Here is a 10,341-nt window from a genome sequence, read left to right as displayed (position 1 = left end):
CTCTTGCAGACTCCTGCGTTCTTATGTTCTTAAGGTGGCAGCCCTAACTCTATTCCCATTGTTTTCCACTTTGAGCACTCTTGTCTTGCAGCGAACAAAGGGAACCCACGGTCACGTCTTTGACCTGTACAAAGAGATTCGCCAGTCCTCGTCGAGAGACTGACTTGGTCGGCTAGGCTGACGTCAGGGGACAGAGTAGTCTATCGGCATCCATCCCTCCCCTCCATGAGCCATCACCCGGCAAGGGTCTGTGGTCCCTTCTCGGAGAAAAGTACACGCTTGACGGCCTCCATATAGTCTGCGTCCCCACAGTGAGGTGGCTAGAAAAATATGTATATAAAGAAAAAAATAAAGAAAAAAAATAAAGAAATAACACGTCATATCAGCATTCAAAAAACTTTTGGATTTCTGAATTCTGGATGAAGGATTCTCCAGCTGTATTGTTGCAATGTTTGGAGAGCCCCTGTTGGTGCTGGGACAAGAGTTATGAACAGTTTTGTGTGTACCATACCAAGGACAGACAACATCCCCACAACTTATTATTATCATTAATACAGCCCCTAGTGTGAGGACGCGTAGTGCACATGGCTGTTGTACATTCACCCACTGATACATATCTACTTACACTCCTATATTCATGTCTATTCCTGTACAGCTTGCACGGATGACTTCTGCGCCAGAGCCCGCACATGGAGATATGCCGTGCAACTTCATATCTAACTCCCATACCATCATTACAAGGCAGGAGTGTGTGTCTGGCAGTGACTTACATCTGCACCGGTGTGAGGAAAAGAGGTTCCCCCTTCCTCCCTCCTGTGGGGGTTGACAGTGTGTATTGCCTTGAACAATTCATCCTGAAATTTCCCCCATATTCTCCTTGTGTTTCCAGCCATTGTTGCTGGATTACATAAGGGATGGAAAACATAGAGGAGGCAAAACAATCTGATCTTTACATGGCTGGGCATAATGAAGCCTCCTCTTCCTTTGGAGGTCACTTATCAGTGGCTTCTTCTGCGCGCCATAACACCTGCAGCCAAGGTCACGTTGCAGTTTCTTGCCCTGTACGGAGCGACACATCACCAGGGAGAGTGTGGGTTTGTTCTCTCAGTTTCCTGGTTCTAAGGTGAGGAGTGACATCAAGCCATCTATCGTCCTAACATGTTCCTGCTTCTGTAGTTTTTTTTCCCCTGGTTGTTGAGTGTCCACTCTCTGCCGGCCTTAAATCAGTGGGTCAAGTTTCTCACTGTTCAGTCCTTTTAGCTTGAAAGTTTCCTTATTTTTGTGTCCAGCAATGTAAAGATCAGAGACTGCTGCCTCCTGGATGTCTTCCAGCTGTTACGTAATCCAGAAAAAATGGGCGGAAACACCAGGATGTGGCTAAAGTTCAGACTGAATTGTTCAAGACCATGCAAACTCAAGCCCCCTGGAGGGAGGGAGACCCTCCTTCCCTCACACCAGTGAGTGGAGAAAAAGATGTAGCAAGTCACTGCCTCTAAGTTAATGCCTCTTGCATTCTAATGATGGCATGGTGCGTGGCATATCTCTGAGCATGGACTCCGGTGCAAAAGTCAAGTCATCTGTGCGTGCAAGCTGTAAAGACACTTTCATTCGCGCAAAAAACCTGCAGGTCTACTTACAAAATTGTATCATGGCATCATTTGATGTAAAATCCCTATTTACAAATATTCCTCTCAATGAAACTGTTGATATCTGTTGTGAAAATATTTTTAGGAAATGTGCAAACCACCAAACTGCTACGAGGTGTGTGCTGGGAACTAACATCAAGGAGACTCAGCTGGGAATGGAAAAAAAGAAGACCAAGAATTTAACACAAAAGAAACAACTGTAGGATGAAAATTACTGCCAGAGGAAGATGAACAAGGAATTACTGATGAAGTTAACAACACTCACCAATTGTTTCCTGTGTTCCCCCTTCATCCTTCTCCTCCTCTTGTTCTTCTTCTTCCTCCTCTTCCTCTTATCTCTGCAAATTCATTTAGGAATTAGAACTGTATAAACACGGATTCTTTTGGAGAATAATAAATTCCTGCAAGAATTTTAATGTTCTTATTTTATGAGAGAGAGAGAGAGAGAGAGAGAGAGAGAGAGAGAGAGAGAGAGAGAGAGAGAGAGAGAGAGAGAGAGAGAGAGAGAGAGAGAGAGTGTGTGTGTGTGTGTGTGTGTGCATTATCCACAGGAACAGATGAGTGTAGTAAAGGTTTAGCATGAGGGCAAGGAGGGGGAGGCAAGTGCTCCACCCAGCCATCCTGACCCTCAAAATTAACAGGGAAACAGGACAAAGGAAATATTAGCTGAGAACATAGCCTCCCTTGTCTGTCCTAACCTTCAAAGATTTATTCTATCACAGGGTTTAGACAAGAATTGCTCTGCTCTTTATAATACATGAAGGAGAGAAGGACTGGAGGTGAGTGTGTTTTCCTTTTTAAGAACCAGACCCCCTGTGAGGGAGGACAACCTCTTCAAGCCAGTTCCCAGACAGCTCTCTTCCGCAGCATTTAAATCATTCCCTCGTCCTCTGCCTCCTCCTCTCTCATTGCCGTCACCTTCATGTTCTCTTCCTTGGCATTTAGGTGTTTGGGGCCCACACTGAACAGGCAGCGTTATTGTCCGCACTCCTCCCTCTCCACCTGTTGAGTGAGAAGTAACGGATGAAAAAAATAACCTGGATCTAAAGTGACTACCTAAGGGTAAAGGTTATAGGGAAGGCTAAGAGTATGTGGTGAGGAAGGAGTTGGCCTTGATGCTGTAAAAACTTGGAAACTAACACAACTACAATTATAAAAAAAGGTGGAAAAACTAAATATCCAAGAGGTTTGAACAGCTACTTCCAAGAATTCCCAATGCTTAACAATGATGATAATGGAAAGTCGGAAAGTTTGGTTTAGTGGGCGCAACATCTGTGGTCATATGCCGGAGAGACAGGAGGGGAAGGAATTATAGGAGACGGGAACAGACCCCAGGAGACGGGACACAACCCACGATTAATACCTGGTACCCATTCACTGTTGGGTTGACAGGGACGTAGGGTATCGGAAAAGGCGCCCAAATTTTTCCGCTCCGCCCAGGAATCGAACCCGGTTGTGAGCCGAGTGTGCTAACCACTGCACCACGAAGCCCCCGTGATGATGATAGACCAGAACACACATACCTTCCAGAGGAGTTGTGGAGGTACACGGGAGGAGACCAGCTGGAAGACCTGAAGGAGGAGGAAGGCCGGGGAGGAAAGTCTTCCATTGGCAAGGCAGGGAGACTCACAGCCCGACCACCAAAAAGACCTGAAATGAAAGGAAAGCAATCAAGGAGAGAAAACACAAACAAAGGAAAAGACAGTAAAAAAAAAAAAATAAGAGGTAAGAAATACCTGAGAGATCAACTAATGAGCCTTGCCCCCCCTGGCGTAAGGCCCCACTGATTGGTGATTGGTTGATATCTTCATGCCAATGCACAGTGGGCCAGAATGGGTGATTATGGGACAAAAATATTTCCACTGCAGAAAATGTTTATTTTGTCCAAATATGCTTTTTCACTGATAATAAATGAAAAAATTATCATAAAGTAAGTATCAGTAATTGATTCCGAACATATAAATCTAGTAAGCTTTTCAATCCATTAAACGTAATTAACGTGAATTAATGGGAACTCAAGGTATATAATCGTTTCACCACATTTTGCATATTATACAATAAAAGATGTAAGACTTACAATATAAATACTTCCTCTAAATAGGTTTCTAAATCAAATAAAGTAACTTTTCGTGTAGCTGTAGATACAATTAACTACGGGTATGTTAAATACAGGAAGGCTGCTAATCAGTCATAGTGCATGTCTAGAATTATGGTTTATGCTCTCCAGATGATGTCTCAGGATCTGTAACAAGGAGCTTGATTTGGTGTTTCAGCTGGTAGACCTTTCTTGTGTATGCTCCACATTTTATTTCTCACTGAGGTTATTAGGGGATCTGATGAGCAAAATAGCCTTCGCATTAAGTCCTCATTTGTTTTTTTACGAGATACCTTTCGGAAAAATGACTCTGAACTTTTTGAAGTCTTTATTCTTTGCTTCTTGTGCTTCTTCAGAATAAAGTCCAATTGGTGGGTTAAACTGTTCTATTACTGAAGCTCCATGAATAAGGATCCTATGCAAGCTTTGAGGCATGTAATACCAGTTGTACTCTTACATATATTTCAGATGTATTGACACAGAAGGATTTGAATGCTGCAATGTTGACTGATTGGTGGCCTCTAATACTTTTATCGAGTTTTTAGAGGCAGGAGCGATGGCTAGAGGGCGGCAGAAGAGAAAGGAATGTATGAGACAGGTGTCTATAAATGTGAATGGTTTAGATGGTGAGGAAAAGAGGAGAGTGATGATTGAAAATTTTGTAAATGGTAGAGTGGATGTGTTGGAGTGAGTGAAACACATATTCGAGGAACTGGTGTGAGTGATGGTAGAGAGGGTACGTGGGAGGGTGTGCCTGGGGGGGTTGTATGGACGGGGATAGATGAGAAGTATAGAGGCAGGAGTAAGGAAGGATGTGCTATTGTGATGTCTGAAAGAGTGTGGAATGGTGTGACTGATTATGGTTGGAAGGGATCAGGAATTGTGTGGCTGAAAGGAAAAGTAGGTTTAGAAAAGTATGCATGGGTGTGTATTTATGCACCAGTAAATGTGAAAAGTAAAAAAGGACTGAGAGAAAGGGAAGCTTTTTGGGAGGAAGTGAATGCATGTTTGAAGAGTTTTGAGAAAGAAAGGAAACTTATTATGATGGGAGATATGAATGCTAAAGAGGGTGATGAATGTGTGATGGATATGGTGCAAAGACTTACAGAAGAGAAAATCAGTGAAGAACAAGGAGGCTTCAGGAAGGGAAGGGGATGTGTGGATCAGATATTTGCCTTCAGGATGGTAGTAGAAAAAATAATAGCAAAAGGAAAGAAACTATACGCTGCCTTCATGGATTTGGAAAAGCTTATGACAGAGTCGACTGGATTGCATTGTGGGATGTTTTAAAGATATATGGTGTGGGAGGAAAACTGCTTAGTGCAATAAAGTCTTTCTATGAGGATGCATCTGCATGTGTCAAAATTACTGGAGAAACAAGTGAACATTTTGAGATAAAAGTGGGCTTAAGACAAGGGTGCGTCATGTCACCATGGTTATTCAATATTTATATGGATGGTGTCATTAGAGAAATTAAGGCCAAAGTTGGAGTAAGACTGTTCGATGAGGGAAGGAAGTGGGTACTGAATTCGATACTCTTTGCTGATGACACGGTGCTCATTGCAGAAAATGAAAGTGACCTACAAAATTTGGTCAGTGTTTTTGATAGTGTCTGTAATAGGAGAAAGCTGAAAGTAAATGTCAACAAAAGTAAAGTGATGGTTTGTGAGCGAAGTAGAAGTGAGGTTGTAGATTTTGTATGCCCATATAGAGTGGGAATTGAATGTGACAAGAATGCAAAATAATTTTGAATGGTGAAGAAATGGAGGAGGTCAATGAGTTTAAGTACCTTGGATCAGTTATGTGTAAGCATGGAGGGAGAGATAAGAGAAAGGGCATTGCAAGGAAGAAGGGTGGTAGGGTCTTTGGGACGAATCATGAATGGCAGAAGTGTGAGCATGGAGGTAAAGAGGGATTTGAGAAATACAATAATAGTACCAACCCTCACATATGCAAGTGAAATGTGGGCCTGGAATGAAAGTCAGAGGTCTAGAGTGCAGGCAGTGGAAATGAGTTATTTGAGGAGTGCTTGTGGTGTGAGTAGAATGGATGGAATGAGTAATGAAAGTGTGTACGAGCGTTTTGGAATGTGTCACAGGGGTGAAGGGAAGAAGTGTGGAGTGGTGGAAGAAGTGAAGCGACAGACCTTAAAGTGGTTTGGCCACATGGAGCGAATGGAGGAGAGTAAGATGACCAGAAGGGTGTATGTGAGTGAGATAGAGGGAGGGAATGCTAAAGGACGACCTCCAGTGAAATGGAGGGATAGGGTGCAAGAGTACGATTCTGCTGTTATCAATGCTTCTACTGTCTTGAAAAGTTGGCTTACAAAATGTTTATTTATGGAGGCAGGAACATAAGCTAAGGAAAAAATTGTTTATGCACACTTTATTCCATGTCCATAAATGCTCTGAGGCATTATTATTATTTTTAATGATTCATAAAAACTACAACAAATAACAAAGTCATTGCTATACTATGCATAATGATCAATGCAAGGTTTAGGGAGGAAAATGCCTAAGAAACAAAATATTTTGGAGTGATAAAAATCTGACTCAAGCCAGCAAGACACGATTTTACAAATGAGCACAGAAACAAAAACTTATTGAAACTTTTGGTGCACGAGAGGGCTAAGTTAGGTGTCTAGTTTGGCTCCACAATTTCATCTGAGGCCACATTAGTTAGTTACAAGTGTCAGATTCTCACAGCCAACATGTCAAAAACCCAGTCATGAGAAATGATTTAAGAAGATCAACAAAACCAAGTCAGCGCACCTTCAAAAAACAGCCCACAATAGACACATCACCCACGGCAGTGTTGGTCAAGACTAAATGTGTTGAAAGCATTTAGTGTATTATGACAGCAAGGGTTTCAACAGCTGTTTCCTCCTACAATTAACCTGGTAGCAGCGACGGGCCAAATAGGTGGCTTTACCGCGTACCAGCGACGGGCAAAATTCTTCCCATGACATAAACCCCCATAATATATACGTATGCATTTGATCACCAATGCATTGATACATATAATATAATGGTTTGTGTGCGTGATGATTTTTTGTCATTAATTCACTGAGAGGGGTCTTTAAGAAACATGATCGCCACAGCTGCTGGGTTAACACTGCTTAAAAATAATGGTAAGCCAGAACAAATACCGGGGAATATTCACGAGAGGGTAGCCTATCTACTAGTTTTGAGATGCTGACTGCTTATTTCTGGACAAAATATGCTGCTGTTTATCATGGAGACTATTTTTCTCTGGAAATGACTAAATGACTGACTTTTCAATGCCTTCTGTGCACCTGCTGCCGCAGCCACATACTTGCTTGCAGAGAGGTTCAACTTGGGGGACGAGTGGGATATCAGGGGTTTTGGGTGGGGGAGCAGATTTAAACTATTACAACACAACTTTACATAACCTAACCTCTAACAGGGGCCTTTGCCCCCCTCCTAACCAGAGGGGGCTGCGCCACAGAGTTATATACTAGAGGGTTCAACTCCATTCTCTTGCCACGGTGAGAGGTGAGGCCACTGTTTCTGCCTGTTACTCTGTGGTCGGCCGCCATAGGGTGACGGACTGGCGACCTTTCCATGGCTCCACATGTTCACACTTAACCACTATTAGCTAGCCACCATTATGATATTTTGGAAAACTGAGCCGATCATTGTGTTGATGAGACATTGCTGCATATCATCATTGTGTTGATGAGACATTGCTGCATATCATCATTGTGTTGATGAGACATTGCTGCATATCATCATTGTGTTGATGAGACATTGCTGCATATCATCATTGTGTTGATGAGACATTGCTGCATATCATCATTGTGTTGATGAGACATTGCTGCATATCATGGTCACAAATATATTGCATCAGGTAAACACCCACAATAAAATAATGAGAAAAATAGTGTATAAACATTTTTGTTCACCTTTTTTGCTTCAACTCCTCGTCATTATTACACTTTTTATTGCATTAGAGTTTCATTTACAGTTTCAAATTCAGCACATTGATTCAGATGGTATATGACATGTACCAATGTAACAATAATCAGGGGTAAAAAATGGACAAGAAAATAACAAGTCTATCTGACAGAGGATCGCCGAGGCGCTGCTAACTTGATAATAGCAGACATAACTATGTCATGTTAAATTTCTCTGTCTCGCCATCCGTCACCTTAAGATGGCCGCCAATTGCTTCAAAATCCAGGCTCTGGGAACCCTCTATGTATATAACTCTGTGGGCTGCGCTTCCCCTGGACCCCCAAAAGTATATGCAACATTTCTGCAAGGAGGTATTTCTTGCAGCAGCGGCTGGACTGCCAGGCAGGAGGCTACGCTTTGTGAGTATTATCCCAAGAATTAGTACCTTTGAGAAGACATGTGGAGGCAGGAGGTGTGAGGAGGACAGCCACCAGCCAGGAGTCTGCCCCCAGGCATCAGGGGAGGCAGGGACCTGAAATACAGTAAACAAATATTAAGGAACGAAAGACAAAACAAAGGAAAACAGAAACACAAAGGAAAGATATCTTATTTTGTCCTGGTAACCTTCAGCCCTCACTGATACCAACGGCAGAGTGTGGCAGCGGCCACTACAACTGTGTGAAAATACTACCCGTGTGTGTGTGTGGGGGGGGGCATACATCAGGGGACGCGTCACCTCACCCACCCCACACAATAATAACACTTGCCCACACACACAGCCTTGATCACCTTCCCCGTATGTCCAGCAGGGTTCCCGGCGGCTGCTTGTGGTGTCGAAAGCCTGAGAGAACGATTGTCACGGCCTAACAGACCTCACACCTCCACAAGGCTTGGAATGGCGAAAAAGTGTGGACTGGCTCGGCTGGGGCAGAGGTCGGCGGCCATCTTGCCTTCCTCTTCTTCTTCTTTGACCTGCATAGTGTTATTTCCTTATTTATTTTTTTAATTGTGTTTTAATGGCGGAGAATACTTGATGAAAATGTGGTTACTGTTTTTACGGGTTTAAATTGTCTTACAAAAGTGTTTTCATGTGTTTTAAGGGGATATTGGATTTCCCGGCATTCGCTCTAATGGCGCAAAATTATGAATAAAACGTCATTAGTGTTTTTTGGGGGCTAATTTGTGTTTCATTTTATTTATTTTGATAAGTATTGCTCGTCTCTTGACTTTTATCAACTTGTAAACATCAACTTGAGGGAAACACTTTGTCCCAGCGTCCTCTATACTCTCTCCTTCCCGAAACATAAACAAGAGTCGTCTTCAATATATTGTTACGCCACCCCCTACCACAACCATCCACGGGCAGGCAGGCGGCGTGATCCCCACCAGAACAGCCACACGGGCACCAGTCACTCACAGCGGCCCACACAGAACACCGAGGGGAGCAGGAACGGGGCAGGGCACAAAGGATACACGTTCAACACTAAGTTCTAGTTTAATGACAGCTAGGTTCCTCACACAGTACAGAGTACAGCAACTTTCAAGGGCACAGAACAGTTAGTTAATCAGGCACAGTACAGGGGCACGGCAGACACGCACACCGGATGCACACAGCTCGCGAGCGGAGCAGCTCAACACTCTCTCAAGCCCAGACACGCGTCTTCTCCCCTACTCCTCAGCGCCTCTTGCTCGCCACCCTCCACTCTGCCGACTCAGCACTTCCTGCCCGGCGGCCCGGCGGCCCCGGGCCCCCTCCTGTCTCTCTTGTCCCAACAAGTAGAGTTGCACCATGCTGAGGTAACATTGCATCATGCTACAAGTGCATCACATTACACATACAATCATTCACATACAGCACATTCGTAACACTATCTCCCCCTTCAGAAGGCAGTCGACCCGGCTGCCCCAACATTCAACAAACAAAACACATGAAATAAATCAAGCTAATCAGTCCCCTGGGACATCACTAAAGTCTCTTAACCATCCCGGCCGACGCCTCTCTCGCCGAGGGCGCCGCTGGGATGCGGGCGGCGGCAGGCAGGCGGTGGCACCCAGAGCGGCGTCATCGGCCCCAAGTCCTTGCTCAGGGTCGTCACTGACATCTGCCGCTTCGCCGCACCGCCCTTGTTCTCGTTCGCCCCTTGGTCGACCTCTGACACGTCCCCTTCGCCGCTGCTGGGGCTCACGTCCCTCTTGCGCCGGTCGTATGTCTCCTTCATTTCATGGCCAGGCCTGCCACCATGAGCTTGCCCCGTACGCGTCGGTGCACCTCAGCCAGGCTTTCCTGCAGTGCCGCTGCGAAGCCAGAGGTGACGGTAGGCAAGCTCACGTCGGGGGGCCGCCCCGTGGCCAAATCCACCGGTAGCCTGAGCTCCCGGCCGAACATTGAACACAGAAAAATACATGCAATACACATAAATCAGTCTGTCCTCCACCACGTCCTCCACAGTCTCTTCTCGCGCCCCCAAGGGGCTCCGCCTGTCAGCCACGCCGTCGACCACCCTCCAGTCCTCAGTGGGCTCTTCCACGCCATCCACTCCACGTGACGCTCGGGACAGTCGACACCGGCTCCTGGCCTCCACCCTCGGGGCAAGGTGCCCTCGCTCAGCCGTGACTACCTCCCCACGCAGCCATGCTCGAAAACCTCCTGGAAGCAAAGGGCACCATTCCGGTCACCCTCTCC

At 45.0% G+C, this 10,341-nt stretch overlaps 1 long non-coding RNA gene across 2 annotated transcripts; it reads right to left on the bottom strand.

Moving 5' to 3' along the window:
* Window positions 1-6: 6 nt before the first annotated feature.
* On the bottom strand, window positions 7-8,594 carry LOC126989491 (uncharacterized). 2 transcript variants are annotated; one of them, XR_007743389.1, is made up of 6 exons: window positions 8,448-8,594; window positions 8,104-8,190; window positions 3,170-3,296; window positions 2,477-2,648; window positions 1,912-1,984; window positions 7-320 (listed from the first exon to the last, which is right to left on the bottom strand). It is a non-coding gene; the product is annotated as an uncharacterized LOC126989491 (long non-coding RNA). The 2 variants fall into 2 exon arrangements; XR_007743388.1 differs by having other exon boundaries at window positions 7-1,984.
* Window positions 8,595-10,341: the final 1,747 nt, after the last annotated feature.

Source organism: Eriocheir sinensis, chromosome 6 (genome assembly GCF_024679095.1).
Source record: "Eriocheir sinensis breed Jianghai 21 chromosome 6, ASM2467909v1, whole genome shotgun sequence".
NCBI lineage: Eukaryota > Metazoa > Arthropoda > Malacostraca > Decapoda > Varunidae > Eriocheir > Eriocheir sinensis.
This window is presented reverse-complemented; position numbering and strand designations above follow the sequence as displayed.